This window comes from Pinus tabuliformis, chromosome 3_2 (assembly GCF_031772625.1).
Source record: "Pinus tabuliformis cultivar Carrire ecotype Pingquan chromosome 3_2, CPIR1, whole genome shotgun sequence".
NCBI classification, from domain to species: domain Eukaryota; kingdom Viridiplantae; phylum Streptophyta; class Pinopsida; order Pinales; family Pinaceae; genus Pinus; species Pinus tabuliformis.
The window spans coordinates 128388270-128407139 of record NC_142302.1 but is presented as its reverse complement, the minus strand read 5'-3'; the positions used below and the strand labels follow the sequence as shown (position 1 = coordinate 128407139).

At 41.0% G+C, this 18870-nt stretch overlaps 1 protein-coding gene across 1 annotated transcript in view; it reads left to right on the top strand.

Moving 5' to 3' along the window:
• LOC149180138 (SET domain-containing protein) overlaps positions 1 to 18870 on the top strand; it is a 181160-nt gene that overhangs the window by 40428 nt on the left and 121862 nt on the right.

Genomic DNA, 18870 nt, shown 5'->3' with positions numbered 1-18870 from the left:
CCCTGATTTCCAAACAGTCTGCATTTCTCTTATGACCTCTAATGAAGGTATATTATCCCAGTTGTTGTGGCTTGTAATATTCTCTCAGGAATACCTCATATTTCACACCAAATTTCTGATTTTTCTTGTGATGGTCTTTGTGAAGTTTCGTCAAGCAGTTTGTGGGTTGATGGCTGTCGATGTATTTTTAATAAATTTCAGATTATGCAAAGATACACAGTGCCAAGATAGTGCTCCCTAAATTCCTCCCTATAGCAAGACACGGTTTATATTATTCAGACTCCAGAGAGAGAGAAACACCATAAATATGCACTATATATCAGTCAGAGATATCTTTCTCAACAAAAGACAAATCAGAAATATTCAGCAAAATACATATATATTTAAAGTTCTGAACTGATAAGATGTCTGTCCAATACAATATGAAGTTATGAACAATGAACCTGGGATTTGCTTCAGCAAATTGATGCTACAGGCTAATGATAATTCTTTTGGATGCACAGGAGCAATTTGCCAACTGATAAGAGAAACCAGACTTGAGGATTGCTATAATTCGACCTTCTTGACAAGCTGCTACAGCACTGGAACTCACTCTGAGATGATGACAGTTGGCTCTTTTCTTCTGATGGAAAGAGGCTGGCTGAAGAGGTCACACTTCAGTTCTGGACACATTAATTTCAATCAGAAATAGAGAAGAATTCTGTCCTCACTTTGGCTTTAAACGTTCTGAAATGGATACCACATACCCAAGGCAAATCCACTTGACCTCTTAAAGTGCTGGAAAGTTATATAATGTCAACAGCGTTTTATTTATAACCAAATAAGTTAATAACACTGTGGTTAATAGGTTATAACTGCGTTTTATAATTTATTTATAACCAGTTACCAAATAACACTGTGGTTATAACTTGGAAATACATCGTTTGATCTATGGTTGGATTTGGAGTCTGGACATCGAGTTGATATCGACTATGAACAAATATGTTGCTGCCCATCCCAATATAAGTCGACCATTGGTTTTCTTTTGACCAAATAACACTGTGGTTATGAGTCTATGACCAATATAAAACCGTAAACGTATACACTGGTGACTGTAATATCAATATGTAATATGTATACACGGTATGGCACATGCGTATAGATTCTAGAATATGCATACCTGTAGGGTGGGCGCTGTAGACTGTATGTAAACCCTCCTTCGCAGCCAAAGATAAACCTCAAACCCTCTGCACTGTTCGCACTCGGACTCTCCAGCTCTCGAAAATAAAATGACGCCTAAACCCTAAACAAAAACCTATTTATAAACAGTGCCGGCGATATATACCATCGTCGCGCGATTTTTCTAAAAATATCGGCGATATTTCGTATTTCTCGCGAGATTTTCTAAATTAGAAAATATCGCGATTTTTTCCAGCCGATATTTCGTCTTGATGAAAATCGCGCGATATTTACGAATATCGCCGATTTTTCGGCGATATTATCATCACTGATTGAGATAGATAGATTAAAATAAGACACAACCATAAGATAAAATTGACTATAAACCAGTGCCTTTAATTTGAATTAACCATAGACAAAATAAAAACAAGTTATCCAGAGAAAAATTATAAATGAGGCAAAGCGACGATCATGAACAATTAAATGTAAAATGCTCAAAACTTTAACATGTAGGATAATCTAGCAAAATTTATCTTTCTCCAACAATCAATATGATTTTTTAAACATTTATCGCACCTTGACAATAGAGAAATCACGAAAACTTAAGATTTTGCACATAACACCAAAAACACCAAGGAACTTTAAATTAGTATTTTAATTATTCCTTAGGTAATTGCTTTAATGTGAAAAATGAAAAAGTAAAACAAATCAAAGGGCTAATAAAATAAATTTTTAATGGGCCATAGGCCACATTAATTTTTTTTTTTTTAAATGTGAAAGCACAAATCCTCCTTTAATTTAGTTCATTCTCAATTTTAAAATCACCAAAATTTAAAAAATTTCAGATTTTTATTTTTTATTTTTTAATGTTTTTAAAAGCTTTTTTAAAATGTAAATAAAATCAAAGTCAAAATATAAAAAAATTGAAAAAATGTAAAAAAAAATAAAAAAAATTGAAAAGCAGAACCAAAAAAAAATTCGAAATTTTAAACTAAAACGAATTTAAACAAAGTTTCAAAAAATGAAATCGGATTATTAAGAAAAAGAACTAACCTAAACCCTAACGAAAAAAACCTAATGCTAAGCTAAAACGAAAAGAAAATAGAAGAAAAATCGAAGAGTTTTGTTTGTATGCAGGTTGGAGCTCGACGGTGGTGTTGAGGGAGAACGCGGTGGCTTTGAGGGAGGACGAGGAGGTTCAGGCCAAGCTTCGAGAGAGATGGAGCTTGCAGGTCGAAAAGCGTAGGCGGAGGATGGAGCAGGGATGACAACTCGACGAAGGAGGAAATGACTGCGAGAGCAGGTTTGCAAGTTAAGGAGGAGGGAGCTGCAACGAGAGGAGCAGGTTGAATGTAGCAAATGTTTGTAGGTCGATGGAGCGACAAAGGGGAGATGAACTACATGGATCTGTAGCTGCGGTTTGTAGGAATGGATCTACGGATTGTAACGTTTGGACGAAGGGACAAATGCATACGCAGATGGAGAGAGGGATCCGCAGGTGGGGTTTTTCTGTTGCAGGTTAGAGTTTGGACGGAGGGGCAAATAGAGTCGTTTGAAAGCAGCGAGGGGTTGAGACGTAGGGAAAGACTGCGAGAGCTGTAGCTACAGGTTTGAGGGATGATGCAGTAGAAAGAAAGGAGTAGGAGGCTGTGATTTGGATGAATCAGTGATGGGAGGATCCGCTGGTTTTTTGCAGCAGGGGTATGGTAGCAGATTGGGGATAGAGGCTTTCCCTAAAAAAATTTGAAAATTTTCTGCAGCAAAGAAAGTAAAAAACCCTAAGCAGCAGACAGGTAGCCAAAGAACCCAAGAAAAAAATCCAGATTAAAATGTTGTACTTCTGCTTCAGATTTATGAGTGAAACCCTTGTAAAAATTTCCAGATTAAAAAAAAAATTCAAACCCTTGGATTGCAAAATAATACCCCTGCAAAATGGTATTGAGGCCAGATCTTACCCTCCAGTGCCTAAATCTGATTTCAAATCAAACTTCTCCTTCAGATCTGCAACCTATACTTGAAAACAAAAACACCCAGAACCCAGATATACAAAATAAATAAATAAAACCCCAGAAACCCAAGTCAGAAAACCCAAAAAATAAATAATTTTTTTTACAGATCTATGCTCAATAATGGTAGATCTATTAGATCTGAGGAGTATGAGTCCAACTCCGCCCTCAAATCTAATAATTTAAGGCTCTCAACTGCCAGATCTATCAATTTTCCACAGAAAAAATAATTTTTTAAATTTTAAAGGAGGTGCTTAGCTCAAAACCCTTCGTATATCACACATAAAATATTATGATAAGCCCGAAGCTAATTTAGCTGGGCTCCTCAGAAAACACAGATCGAGAGTTGGCTAGTCCAACTGAAAACTTCCCCTAATGCCTGAAGATCTAAAAATCAAGATTTTCCTGCAAAACTAAATCCAACCATTAAATAGAGTTAGAAAATGATAATAAACTTCAAATAAATAGAGATACCTGCTATTACATTCAAAATTTAAATTACCATTTAAACCTCAGTGACTAAGCAAGATACCTGTACTCAATTCACTCTTCAGAATCTATCATCAATGGCTAAAAAAAATTTATGCATGAAAACAACACATCTTACAGTATTTCCATGAAGAGTAACACCAGTGAAATTTAACGCCAAAGTCTTTCTTTATTATCTAGGAAAAATTTACACAAGAGTTTTTTGCTTAGCACACGATCCAGAGATCGGATAGATTGATTGACAAATGACTTCCTATTTAAAGATAAATCCTCCAACGACTAGTTTGAGTGATCCTTGTCAAAACAATTTCGACTGTTGATGAAGATTAAAATTCCTTTTAATCTTACTCGTTGAAATATTTAAATATTTGGGGAAATTCGAATTTCTCAATTAAATGCATTTTAATTAACTCAAAAATTAAATTTTTGAGTTAATTTCCCCAAAATTTTGACTTTGATTTAACCCTAGGGATCAAAAGTTTAAAATTTATCAAAATAATTTGTTTACCTTAGTCCCTCGACCTCTTAAAATTTAATTTTTAAGGATTGACGAATTTTTCCTTTGGAGAATTTAAATTTACCTAGGACCTAGAATTAATTAAATTTCTGGCTTAGGATTTTAATTAATTTTTGGCCAGAAATTTTAATGAATTAACCTATGAGGGGATAAACTATTTTTCCAACTCCCAAGACACTTTATATCATGATTTTCATATTTTTTATATCATAAGGGGGAAAACCCATTTGTAATAGACCCTCACAGACTACCCATTTTTGCGACACAAATATAATCAAGCAGACCAATCAATTTGTAATAAAATAACCTAACCAAATAGCTAGGATTACTCCCAAATCACTTTTACATAGACTTGATCTAGAACACTAGGACTCGCCTAAGATCCCAGTGACAAAATACATTCTGGTTTTGGGGTAAGACTGAAGGAAAATTCTACCGACCATCCGAGAATGGATTGGTGAGACAAAAAACCTCCCAGAATGTAGGTCGTCACCAGAAAAGTAGGTTTACCTAGGTTGTTACATATATGACACGGTTCTGCTAAGGTTATTTACATCATATACATGCAGAATGGGTTTACATTATAACGTGATGATCAGGCTGATGATGATAGCTGGACGGCACAAACACATCGATCAGGCGCTAAAAAAGGGGGTGTACTACTATGGGTCATTGACACGTAGTGGTCAATAGACATCAAATTCTGTAGTCACAAAGCATCAAGTGCGATCACTGTTAACTAATGAATGTGAGAGTCAGATCAAAGTGAGCCATCGATAGTTGATTTGAACCACTCAAAAAGTATGATACAGTGTGAGCCATAAGTCATTCTATAATGTTAGTGCGTTCTTGTGTGAGCCATACATACAAATACGATGCCATATATGTGAATACAATTTTATAGCGATATGGGAGATTGAGTAACGATGCCACAACGAGTTACAAAGAGATGCCATAGAATAATGCGAGACTAATTGTGTTGTGCGAGTCACGTGAGCCATAGATGTGAAGTCTAACCCGAGCTTCAAAGGAAAGAAATCTGAATGCCCCCACTGGTCTTTTTGGATGGATCGATCCTTCATATATATATATATATATATATTCTCATGGATCAAAACGAATGCTTCCAAGTTGACTTGATACCAGTGGAAGGAAAAATTCAAATTTGTTCACATTTAATAATATTAAATATATTTTCCAAGTATTGATGATTTCTTGGGCCAAGCAAATTTGTAATTTTAATAAATAATGTTTCTTCTTCTATTTAAATTCTACTTTAACCAAATTCAAATCTTCTTAGGGGTAGTAGGGTTTTCCTTAAGGGAAATTCTTCCCGAGGCTGCCAAATTTCAACACTCCCTTTCAGTGAGGGAGGAATTTCCATTTGCATCAAGGATCCCATCTCGGATGACATGTCATAACATAAGAAGGTAGGTAGCTACATCATCATTACATCTCATCTCATAGAAGAAGAATAATGCACAATCAACGGTAGGGGAGATTAATCCTCAAACCCTACTAATGACCTTCATCTTGACTATATCAACAAAATACCATCTCATCTCATCTCGACTCAGTTTCCTTTGATCATCAGCTGAACAATCTCGATATAATAAAAGAAGAAGAATCATCATAGAGGAATCCATCTCAACCCACTTCATCATCATAGGGAAGAATTCGGCTTCCATCCTATATCCAATAATCAATATGGTCATCTAGAGTAGAATCATCATCATCATTAGGTCACATCTTGTCCTGGAATTTCCATTTGCATCAAGGATCCCATCTCGGATGACATGTCATAACATAAGAAGGTAGGTAGCTACATCATCATTACATCTCATCTCATAGAAGAAGAATAATGCACAATCAACGGTAGGGGAGATTAATCCTCAAACCCTACTAATGACCTTCATCTTGACTATATCAACAAAATATCCATCTCATCTCATCTCGACTCAGTTTCCTTTGATCATCAGCTGAACAATCTCGATATAATAAAAGAAGAAGAATCATCATAGAGGAATCCATCTCAACCCACTTCATCATCATAGGGAAGAATTCGGCTTCCATCCTATATCCAATAATCAATATGGTCATCTAGACTAGAATCATCATCATCATTAGGTCACATCTCGTCCTGGTACAGGTTCTTGAGAGCCTCCCACATCTCAACTGCCGTTTCCTTCTCGGCTATATGTGGTATCACATGATCCTTGACCCCGTCAAGGATAATGCACTTGGCCCTCGCCATCGCCTCTTCGTACTTGTCGTTATCATTGGGGTCGACTGGGATAGCTATAACCTTAAAGGCGAAGTTCTTGACACGATTCCTGTCAAGCACTGATAAGATTTTGGCCTTCCAGACTGCGAAGTTCGATGCTCCATCCAGTCTATCCTAGTCTCTTACCTCATGTAGTGCCATGATGCTCCTCTACTTCCCTCCTGGAAGTTCTCTGTTCGACTCCTCTGAGTCTCTACTTCCCGTCTGGAAGTTCTCTTCTGGACTCCCTCTAAGTCTTGATTTCCCTCCTAGAAATCCTTCTGCTGCTTGTCGAGATGCCCCCTACTTTGATCGTCTTGTGCAATTGCATTGCTGATCCAGGTTCCTCGGCTAAAAACCCTCGGTAACAACTCCTTTGGCCCTGCTCTGTCAGGTACTGTTCTGACTACAGTACCTCACCAGCTCCACTCTGCAATATTCCTGCAGCCTTCTAGACTCCAACCACTGCCTCTCTGTGAACTGCGTCAGCCCCTCTCTGCCCCACGCTGCATCACCCCAGATGGGTTTGCGTCAGCCCTGGGATGCCTTGCATCAGCCCTTTGGCCCTCTGCGTCAGCAACGCTGGCCTCTCTGAGGCTCTGCGCAATTCCCGACTTCTTCTGCGTGGCTCTCGCTGGCTCTGCGTCACACTTTCTTGGCTTCTGCGCTGGTAGAAACAACTTCTGTCACCTCGGGACAACTGTTTTCTGCTGCTATTGCTCCGTTTGGCTAATGTCTTTTAGTTCTCCTGTGATCTGCAATCACGCTCTGATACCATGTTGAAGTTTCTAACTTTACTTAGTTTAGAAACCCTTCATGCACTTTTTCTGATTTATTCCTACCTACTTGTTATTATTCTTTAACAAGTTTTTTACAAAGTAAATACTGAAAATAAACACCAGTGCATGCTCAACATATTACAGATCAACAACTAAAAGAAATAAGAACAAACACACCACATGACACCATTATTTTGGACCAATGTCCTCGGAAAAATCTATTGCGGGAAAACCGGTGCAGCTATCTGAGGGTTTTCTTATTAAGCAATATCAGAGTACAATCTGGATTCCAAAACTGGGCTACCCAACAGAGAATTTCCTTAGTAGCTATACCTCACAGTTTGAGAGAAATCTCTTGGATGAAACCCCAGAAAAAATCCTTCTGGCAGCGCCTTAGCACAAAACTGCTCTGCAACCCCAACATCTGCCAAATCTGGACTGCGTCAGCCACTCTCTGTCTCACGCTGGCCCTGCATCAACCTTTCTTGGCCTGCGTCAGCCCCAGGAGGCCCTACGTCAGCTTTCTGGGTCTCTGCGTCAGACATGCTAGCCTCTCTGGTGCTCTACGTAGCACTTGGCTGCCTTTGCGTGGCCTTGCGTGAGCCCTTGCTGGCTCTGCGTCACTCTCCTTGGCTGCTGCGCTGCTCTCCTGGCACATTCTCTGCCTTCTCTGTTTCTCTGTACTCAATGCCCCTCAGCTGATCTCTTGATCATTGATTCTACCTCTCTTAGCAAACCCCATTCCAGAGAATAGAATCATTGATCATCTGGTGTATTCTCCAAGTGACCCTCAAGCCTCCTCTTATACTTTTCCTGTTGACATCTCAACGACTGAGATTAAGTCCCTAATCAACGACTAAGATTAGATTTGGCTTGATCCATGTCTTTTGGACCACTCTGAACACACATTCATATTAATACACATTAATATTTTATTTTCCCTAAGCTTAGACTTAGGGACTCCATTAAAATATTAATTATTTTAATATCTCCTAATCTATTTAGAATCTGCCCAAACCCTTTTTCGGTATTGGAGATCTCATGTGCCCTAACCTCTCCACCAAATTTCGTGGCTAGAGCACATCCGATGCTACCCCAAATTAACAGTACAAACCTTTTGGGACTTAAATAACATCGTGGGTCCTACCTTTGGGAAAAAGCTCATATGGCGTCATGTTTGATCTAGAGTGTGATGACCTGATTCTTTAAATGTTCCAATACTTCTTCAACATTAAGAAACACCTTCCTGACATAGTCAAAGCTCACATGCAATCCATTTTGTTCTCAATTATGGGAGATCGTGATGCCATTTGCAAGAAGTTGCAATTTAAGTTGTTGGCCATTTGGAGAAAGGAACATATAGTCTCCCCCGCTGCTTATGAACTAGCTAAAAGGTTGGTTGAGCAGAACATAACACTGTTCAGAAGACAGTTGACTAGTGAGGAGCTACTCAGGATTCGTGGACCAAGCAACAAGAATGAGTTAAGGAGGAAGGTCTTTGCTTCATCTGCAAGGAACCTTGGGGGCATAACAACTCATGTTTGAGTGACACAGAGGAGATGAATCAAGAGGAGATTCCTTCTGACTTTCTAGATGAGGATTCTTCTTTCGTCGAGTCCATGGACTTTTATGAAGACACCTCTGAGGAGTAGGAGTAGTCAGGTGGAGTGATTGACAACAACTCATATGTGCATTCATGTTTGAGGGACAAGTATGATGAGTAGTCAATAGTCCCCATGAGTAAAGAAGACCGAGTAGGAGATGTTCAAGGAGATTGGCCACTGGTGATGATTTATCATGGAGAGCACATAGGGGAACGTGAGCCAGATGAGGCAGATGATATGCATAGCATGCCTGATGAGCCATCTTTGGAGAGCCAGTTAGTGGCTCATGTTGAGCCCATGGTGGGTGAGGATGAGCAACTATCTTTTAGACCAACCATTGATGAGGAGCAGACAGATGGACTGTTAGTTTTTTGGTAGCATCGGAAGTGCTCTAGCCTTGAAAATTGGTGGAGAGGCTAAGGCACATGAGTTCTAAAGAACCCAGAAACTGTTTGGTGAAATTCCACCCGGATTGTATTTTATTAAAATAATTAATATTTTTAATAGAGTTCCTAAGTCTAAACTTAGGGAAATTAAAATATTAATGGGTATTAATCAAAATATGGGTGAGAATGATCTAGAAGGCAGATCGAGTCGTGTTTTAATCTGAGCCGTTGATTAGAGACTTAATCTCGGTCGTTGAAGATTCAATAGGAAAAGTATAAAATGGAGGCATGGGGATCATTTGGAAACACACACATAGAGATTGAGGAAATCAATTTTCTGAGGTCAGAAGTTCTGCGGAGGAAAATCGATTGGGGAGATCTTGCAGCAGAGGGGCGGTGAGAATTTGGGAGAAGGACTTTCCGGAGAATACTGACAGAGAGGTGGAGAGAGCTTGCAGAGAGGCAGCGCAGTAGCTGGGAGAGCTGACGCTGGGCCAGTCTAGGCCCACGCAGTCCTGACGCAGAGCCAGAAGAGCCAGCGCAGAGCAGAAAAGCTGCCTATCACGCAAAATCCAGAACTGTCAGGAACAACCGGAACAACGGGGATAGCACGTAGAGGGCAGAAGAGGTGACGCAATGCAGACGCAGAGCCTACGCAGGGCCAACGCAGAAATAGTCGGGGTTAGCCAGTCTTGTGCTGGATCAGCCAGAATTCTGCCGGGTGAAGTGAGGTAAAACTCACTCAGATTTCCCCTATTATTTTCTCTGTAAAGGATTGCTAGATGAGCATCCTAGATTTGCATTCAGATATTTCTCCTGCATAATAATAAACCCTCAGAGTTGCTACACCATTTTCCCGCATTGGGTTTTTCCGGGATTATTGTGTCCAAAAATAAGTGTATCCTATATATTTTGTTCTTTTCTTTATTTTTTGTTTCATGAGATCAAATATTAGTGAAGGTTGCAGAAGTAATTTACTTCAGTATTCAGAAGAATAACTCGATGAAAGTAATTTTAAAAATCAAGTAGGTGAAGTAGATTTAGATTTACTGCAATAGGGGTTCTTAGAGTCTAGGAATTTTCACATGGTATCAGAGCGTTGATTTTGAAACAGGAAGAGCAAATCAAGTGCTGAGCAGTGAGGTTGAAAGCTGCAGTTGACAACAATTCAAATCCCCTTGAAGGGATTGCGCAATGCTTGTCGGGAAGCAAATATGAGGAAATCTCTCTTTGAGTGAGACAACAGAGGTATGATTTCCAGTTCGTGAGTTTGTAGAGGCTGAGGGAGTGACACAGAGACTCAGCGCAGTGTTTTAAGGGCGCAGTTTCTGTAGGGGCAGAAATCCGCTGGAAAAGAACAAAGACACGTAGAATGAGAATTTTCTCCTCAGAGAACTTTCTGCCAGAAAGTTCGAATTTCTCACTTGCTGAGCAACTGAGCAGTGACTAGGGGAGTCAGTTCGACAGTTGGGTGAGATGGCATCGCATGGGCTCAGATATTAGGACAAGTTGGAAGGTGCTTCCAACTATGTCATATGGAAGACCAAAATCTTAGCTATTCTGGAGGAATATGATCTTAAGGCCTACGTCAAGAGTACTGTAGTTGTTCCTGCTAACAACGATCAAAAGAAGAAGTACAATGCTGAGTAAGGGAAGGCAAAGAGGCTCATTCTCGATGGAGTTCGAGATCATGTGGTCTCACACTTACACGGCAAGGATACAACCCGAGAGATGTGGGAAGCCTTGTCTTTTTTGTATGAAGGCTCTTCCGAACAACAAAAGATGTATTTGGAGCAGAAGTTGCAGTAGACTTTGATGTAGAAAGGAGAAGGGGTGAACCTCTATCTTCAGCATCTTCAAGACACTAGAGACCAGCTTGCTACAGTGGGGTCCACTCCCCAGCCAACGACGATGGTGAGGATAGTCTTGAATGGAGTCTCGGATGAATGGCAAGTTTTCGTCCAAAGCATATTGGGCAGGGAAAAACTACCTTCATGGGTGGAGAAGTGGGCGGCTCTTCAACAGGAGTTAAAGAGGGACATAGTGAAGGTCAACCTCAATGGCAATAGTGGGAGTGGCACAAAGACGAAGGAGGAGGAGGAGAACGACGCTCTAGCATCGAAGGGACAACAAAAGCCGAAGCGAAAGGACATTTCAAAGGTGAAATGTTTTAGTTGTGGCGAGATGGACCACTATGCATCCCAGTGTCCTTTGAAGAAAAAGGACAAGGATGAGAAACATGATCCTAAGGCTGCTTCAACAAAGATTGACGATGATGAGTTTGCCATGAGTGCCCACGCATCTCCATGCGGGAGATGGGGTGATATTGCGCTATAGTCGGAAGGACTACATGTGGGAAGGATCCTTGAGGAGTCCACCTCTTGGATCAATTCCTTGCTATGGGAGCCCAAGATTCAGCAGTAGCGAGATAGACTTAGTGGACTACATGTGGGCAGGATCCTTGACGAGTCCACCTCTTGGATCAATTCCTTGCTATGGGAGCCCAAGATTCAGCAGTAGCGAGATGGACTTAGTGTTAGATGATGCAGTGGAGTGTTTGGAGGACAGATGCATTGGCTTGGAACCAGAAACTGATCAGCGCATAGCAAGGTTGGCAGTAGTGCAGATGACACAGTGCAGAGGTCAGCAACAGTGCAGAAGATTCAGAGGGTCAGCAACAGTCAGATTCCAACATTCATTGTATTATGTTGAACACAATTAAGTTGAACTAATTTTGGATGTTTTTCAGTTGCTTCTCTTAGCAAGTGAGTTGCAGTACGAATGCAGTGTTAGCAGCGGTAGTGCTAATAGCATAGTAGATGTAGCGTTTGAGAGGGAGCTGTAGTACAGATGCAGCAGTGGCAGCGACAGTGTCATGGGCAACAGTACAGTAGCAACAACAACACAGTGTTGGTCGTAGCAATATTGCAGAAAGGAGGTGCTTCAGAATCAGAGGAGCATGTAGGTGGACATTGTTGCTAGAGCACTTTCCTCGCTAAGAGGGAGTGTTAGTTTTTTGGTAGCATCGGAAGAGCTCTAGCCTTGAAAATTGGTGGAGAGGCTAAGGTACATGAGTTCTAAAGAACCCAGAACCGTTTGGTGAAATTCCATTGGAATTGTATTTTATTAAAATAATTAATATTTTTAATGCAGTTCCTAAGTCTAAACTTAGGGAAATTAAAATATTAATGGGTATTAATCAAAATATGGGTGAGAATGATTTAGAAGGCAAATCAAGTCATGTTTTATTCTTAGCCGTTGAAGACTCGACAATAAAAGTATAAAATGGAGGCTTGGGGTTCATTTGGAAACACAGAGAGATTGAGGAAATCGATTTTCTGAGGTGAGAAGTTCTCAGGAGGAAAATCGATTGGGGAGATCTTGCAGCAGAGGGGCAGTGAGAATCCAGGAGAAGGACTTTTAAGAGAATATTGACAGAGAGGCAGAGAGAGCTTGCAGAGAGGCAACACAGTAGTCGGGAGAGCTGATGCTGGGCCATTCTGGGCCCACGCAGTCCTGATGCAGAGCCAGAAGGGTGAGCGCAGAGCAGAAAAGCTGCCTGTCACGTAGAATCCAGAACTGCCAAGAACAACAGGAACTGCCAGGATAGCCGGGATAGTTGACGCAGAGGGTAGAAGAGGTGATGCAGGGTTGACACAGCCTGAAAGGCTGACGCAAAGCCTACGCAGGGCCACCTCAGAAATAACCGGGGTTAGCCAGTCTTGTGCTGGATCAACCAAAATTCTGCTGGGTGAAGTGAGGTAAAACTCACTCAGACTTTCCGCCCGTATTTTCTCTGTAAAGGATTGCTAGATGAGCATCCTAGATTTATATTAAGATATTTCTCCTGCATAATAATAAACCCTCAAAGTTGTTGCACCGGTTTTCCCGCATTAGGTTTTTCCGGGGACTATTGTGTCCAAAAATAAGTGTGTCCTATGTATCTTGTTCTTTGCTCTATTTTCTGTTTCATGAGATCAAATATTTAATTAGTGTAGGCTGCAAAAGTAATTTGCTTCAGTATTCAGAAGAATAACTTGATGAATGTAATTTTAAAAATCAAGTCGGTGAAGTAGATTTAAATTTGCTGCAATAGGGGTTCTTAGAGTCTATGAATTTTCACATGGTATTAGAGCGTTGATTTTGAAATAGGAAGAGCAGATCAAGTGCTGAGCAGTGAGGCCGAAAGCTGCACTTGACAACAATTCGAATCCCCTTGAAGGGATTGCGCACTCCTTGCCGGGAAGTAGATTCGAGGAAATCTCTCTCTGAGTGAGACGAAAGTGAGGTACGATTTCCAGTTTGTGAGTTTGCAGAGGCAGAGGGAGTGATGCAGAGCCTCAACACAGTGCTTGAAGGGCGCGGTTTCTGCCGAGGCAGAAATTCGCTGGAAAAGAACGAAGACACGTAGAAGGGGAATTTTCTCCTCATAGAACTTTTCGCCAAAAAGTTTGAATTTCTCACTTGCTGAGCAGCGACTAGAGGAGTCAGTTCGTCAATTGGGTGAGATGGCATTGCATGGGCTCAAAGATCAAGACAAGTTGGAAGGTGCTTCCAACTATGTCATATGGAAGACCAAAATCTTAGCTGTTCTGGAGGAATATGATCTCGAGGCCTATATCAAGAGTATTGTAGCTGTTCCTGCAGACAACGATCAAAAGAAGAAGTACAAAGCCGAGCAGGGGAAGGCAAAGAGGCTCATTCTCGATGGAGTTCGAGACCATGTGGTCTCACACTTGCAGGGCGAGGATACAACCTGAGAGATGTGGGAAGCCTTGTCTTCTCTATGTGAAGGCTCTTTCGAACAACAAAAGATGTATTTGGAGCAGAAGTTGCAGCGGACTTTGATGCAGAAAGTCAAGAGTACTGTAGCTGTTCCTGCTGACAACGATCAAAAGAAAAAGTACAAAGTCAAGCAGGGGAAGGCAAAGAGGCTCATTCTCGACGGAGTTCGAGACCATGTGGTCTCACACTTACAGGGCAAGGATATAACCCGAGAGGTGTGGGAAGCCTTGTCTTCTCTGTATGAAGGCTCTTTCGAACAACAGAAGATGTATTTGGAGCAGAAGTTGCAGCAGAATTTGATGCAGAAAGGAGAAGGGGTGAACCTCTATCTTCAGTGTCTTCAGGACACTAGAGACCAACTCGCTACAGTGGGGTCCACTCCTGAGCCAATCGTGATGGTGAGGATAGCCCTGAATGGAGTCTCGGATGAATGGCAAGTTTTCGTCCAAAGCATATTGGGCAAGGAAAAACTACCTTCATGGGAGGAGATGTGGGCGACTCTTCAACAGAAGGAGTTAAGGAGGGACCTAGTGAAGGTCAACCTTAATGGTAGCAGTGGGAGTGGCACAAAGACGAAGGAGGAGGAGGAGAACACAGCTCTAGCATCGAAGGGACAACAGAAGTCGAAGCGAAAGAAAGACATTTTGAAGGTGAAATGTTTCTGTTGTGGCGAGGTGGGCCACTATGCATCCCAATGTCCTTTGAAGAAAAAGGACAAGGATGAGAAACATGATCCTAAGGCTGCTTCAGCAAAGATTGACGAGGATGAGTTTGCCAAGAGTGCCCATTCATCTCCAAGTGGGAGATGGGATGATATTGAGCTGTATTCGGAAGGACTACATGTGGGTAGGATCCATGAGGAGTCCACTTCTTGGATCAATTCCTTGTTATGGGAGCCCAAGATTCAGCAATAGCGAGGACTTAGTGTCAGATGATGCAGTGGAGTGTTTGGAGGACAAATGCAATGGCTTGGAACCAAAAACTAATCAGCGCAGAGTAAGGTTAGCAGTAGTTCAGATGGCACAGTGCAGAGGCCAGCAGCGACACAAAATATTCAGAGGGTCAACAACAGTTAGATTCCAACATTCATTGTATTATGTTGAACATAGTTATGTTGAACTAATTTTGGATGTTTTTCAGTTGCTTCTCTCAGCAACTGAGTTGCAGTACGAATGCAGTGTTAGCAGTGGCAGTGCTAGCAGCATAGCAGATGCAACGTTTGAGAGGGAGTTGTAGTAAAGATGCAGCAGTGGCAATGGCAATGTCATGGGCAGCAGTATAGTAGCCGCAACAACACAGTGTTCGTGGTAGCAACAGTGCAGAAAGGAGGCGCTTCAGAATTAGAGGAGCATGCAGGTGGACATTGTTGCTAGAGCACTTTCCTCGCTAAGAGGGAGTGTTAGTTTTTTGGTAGCATCAGAAGTGCTCTAGCCTTGAAAATTGGTGGAGAGGCTAAGGCACATGAGTCTTAAAGAACCCAAAAACCGTTTGGTGAAATTCCACCCGGATTGTATTTTATTAAAATAATTAATATTTTTAATGGAGTTCCTAAGTCTAAACTTAGGGAAATTAAAATATTAATGGGTATTAATCAAAAAATGGGTGAGAATGATCTAGAAGGCGAATCAAGTCATGTTTTAATCTTAGCCATTGACTAGAGACTTAATCTCGGCTGTTGAAGACTCAACAGGAAAAGTATAAAGTAGAGGCTTGGGGTTCATTTGGAAACACACATTGAGAGATTGAGGAAATCAATTTTCTAAGGTGAGAAGTTCTCAGGAGGAAAATCAGTTGGGGAGATCTTGCAGCAGAGGGGCAGTGAGAATCCAGGAGAAGGACTTTCAGAAGAATATTGACAGAGAGGCGGAGAGAGCTTGGAGAGAGGTAGCACAGCAACCGGGAGAATTGATGTTGGGCCAGTCTAGGCCCACGCAGTCCTAACGTAGAGCCAGAAGGGCGAGCGCAGAGCAGAAAAGTTGCCTGTCACGTAGAATCCAGAATTGCCAGGAACTACCATAACAGTCAGGATAGCTGACGCAGAGGGTAGCAGAGGTGACATAGGGCTGACGCAGAGCCTACGCAGGGCCAGCGCGGAAATAGCCGGGGTTAGCCAATCTTGTGCTGGATTAGCCGGAATTCTGCCGGGTGAAGTGAGGTAAAACTCACTTAGATTTTCCGCTAGTATTTTCTCTGTAAAGGATTGCTAGATGAGCATCCTAGATTTGTATTAAGATATTTCTCTTGCATAATAATAAACCCTTAGAGCTGTTGCACCGGTTTTCCCACATTGGGTTTTTCAGGGGACTATTTTGTCCAAAAATAAGTGTATTCTATGTATCTTGTTATTTGCTCTGTTTTCTGTTTCATGAGATCAAACATTTAATTAGTGTAGGCTGCAGAAGTAATTTGCTTCAGTATTCAGAAGAATAACTTGATGAATGTAATTTTAAAAATCAAGTAGGTGAAGTATATTTAGATTTGCTGCAGTAGGAATTCCTAGAGTCTATGAATTTTCACATGGACAGGGAGCTGGCAGAGCTGCAATATTTTCAGACATCAGCACTCTCCAGGAGTACATTTATAGGGCATGTAGCACAGTTTGCCCCCTTTTTTCCGTTCTAGAAAGAGGGGCAGGATTTTCTAGATGGGTCTTGTTGATTGACTGGGCAGAGCTGCATAAGTTGAGCATGGTACAACATAGTGGACTTGTTTCATATATAGGTGACCATGCATCCAATCCTTCCCACAGGATGGATTGGTGAGAGATCATTAGTTTGTATCCTATTGATGGGGCATCATTCTTAGTCTAGGGCATAGTACAACGAGGACCCTTATATATGAGGGATACTATGTGTTGGCAGTTGGATGTAGGCCGATAGTTCATCAACGATCCAATTGCGCTAGCATAGCATCAACTTCATGGGATTGACCTTGGTCTATGCTAAGGCTTGGACTAGAGAGAAGTGATGAGTTGGTATTCGATTGATGGGGCAACATCTTTAGCCAAAGATAGTGCAAAATTAGAGCCATGGGATATGGGCGAAGATAATTGGCCATTGTGGCATTGGGATCCAAGCGGATCTATTGGTAGTAGGGTGGGCCAAAGATTTTATTGGGATCTAGGTATTGAGGGATCCATGCATGATTGGATGATGCGGAGGCATGTGACACAATGGTTTGTATGGGATCCTAGTATTGGTATACGGTTGCCTCTGCAGCAGTCAGATATGGATTGTTTGAGGACATGCAATATTGGGGCAGGAGGATTTGTAATGTCCCAATTTTTAGTTTCCTCTATAGTACAACCAGGTTGGATTTCTAGGGTATGTGATGGCTATGCCACAAGAGAAGGATTAGATCATCATGGGTCCTGGAAGGGTTTTGAGGGATTTGGCGACATTCGCTTGGCATATTCATCATTAGGAGCAGTTATGCACAAATTGTTTTTAGTTCCATTGCTTTCTGATAATTCTCGTAAAATGAGGTTATTATTGAGCATATCTTGATTAATTACGCTTAAGGTGGCATTCTAGGAGGAATATTTGAAAGAACACCTTAGTGTAATAGCTCGTTGGAACCGAAACAAGAAGATATACAGGATGAGATGTTGAGAAATGACTTCCAGTGGCTACAGAAAATATGGTGGGCGATTTACCATTTTCCCAGATTAAAAAGTGACTTAATAAATTAAAAAGTCACTTAAGATGAAGTCAAGGAGGAGCTTCTAGAATAATATTAAAATACTAAAATAAAATAGTTCTAAAAGATTGGAGATCTATCTATCGAGCCTTTAGAAGGAGGAGATCATTTGGGGGCATCTTGGATTTGAGTATTTTTAGGTGGAGAGGTTTTCGGAACATGGTTCTCAACTTCATAAGCCCAAGGAAGAAAACCCTCGGGTGATTTAGTGAGAGCGGGCGAGTACCTATCTCTTCCCTTGGTGAATTGATCCAGAATTCACAGGTGCTTTCATTAGATCTGTTGTTATAGAGGCTAATGCGACATTATTGTAGATCTCTTTGGGGCCATTACCTCAGCCATATTCCTGTTTTTGGTACCAACATATTTCCATATTAATAAAATAAGGCAGAGATTCTCTACATGTTTATCTTGTTTATTCTTTAGTTGTAGATTATATTTCCTAGTTTTGTTGTTAATTATGGTTCAATCTGCGTAATTTGTTTGTCAAGTTGACGATGTGAATTTTTGAATCAAATTTATAATTTGTTATATTATAGTAATTTGGTGTGATGTAATCCTGCTCCTGTGGCCTAGCCATCACATACCTTGGAAATCCATCCTCGCTGTACTATAGAGGAAACTAAAAATGGGGACATTACAAAAAAGACCTCCTCCCCGCCCTCATTATCACCTTTTCATTTGTGAGAAAGAGAGATTGAGAGCATTTGAGAGGGTTTGAGCTTGCATAGGTTGTGGGAGATTGTTGGAGCTTGCAAGCTTGGGAGATTGAAGGGAGATTGTTGGAGAGCCAAAAGGGTAGGGTCTAATCCCATTCCTTTTTTTCCATGTAACATTTGTGTAAAAATATGTTGAATGTTCAATGAATCTAGAATCTAGATCTTCTTCTTCTCTTCTCCTACTCTTTCCCACTCCTTCCTCATTTTATTGCAGGCAATAATCTCAACCTTCAACAAACATTCAACAAACATGATGGGTATATGACTTAGCCTTATCTTGTGCGTTCCATTTTTTGCTATGATGATGGTGTTGGGAAGTAGAAGAAGAAGAAATGATGAAGGTGATGAAGAAGTGGGTAGTGGTGGAGGATACCCTGGAGAAGAGGAGGAGTACCAAGAGGAAGAGGAGGAGGAGGATAATGGGAGTGAAGATGATGGAAAGAAAACCAGGGTAGACCAAACACC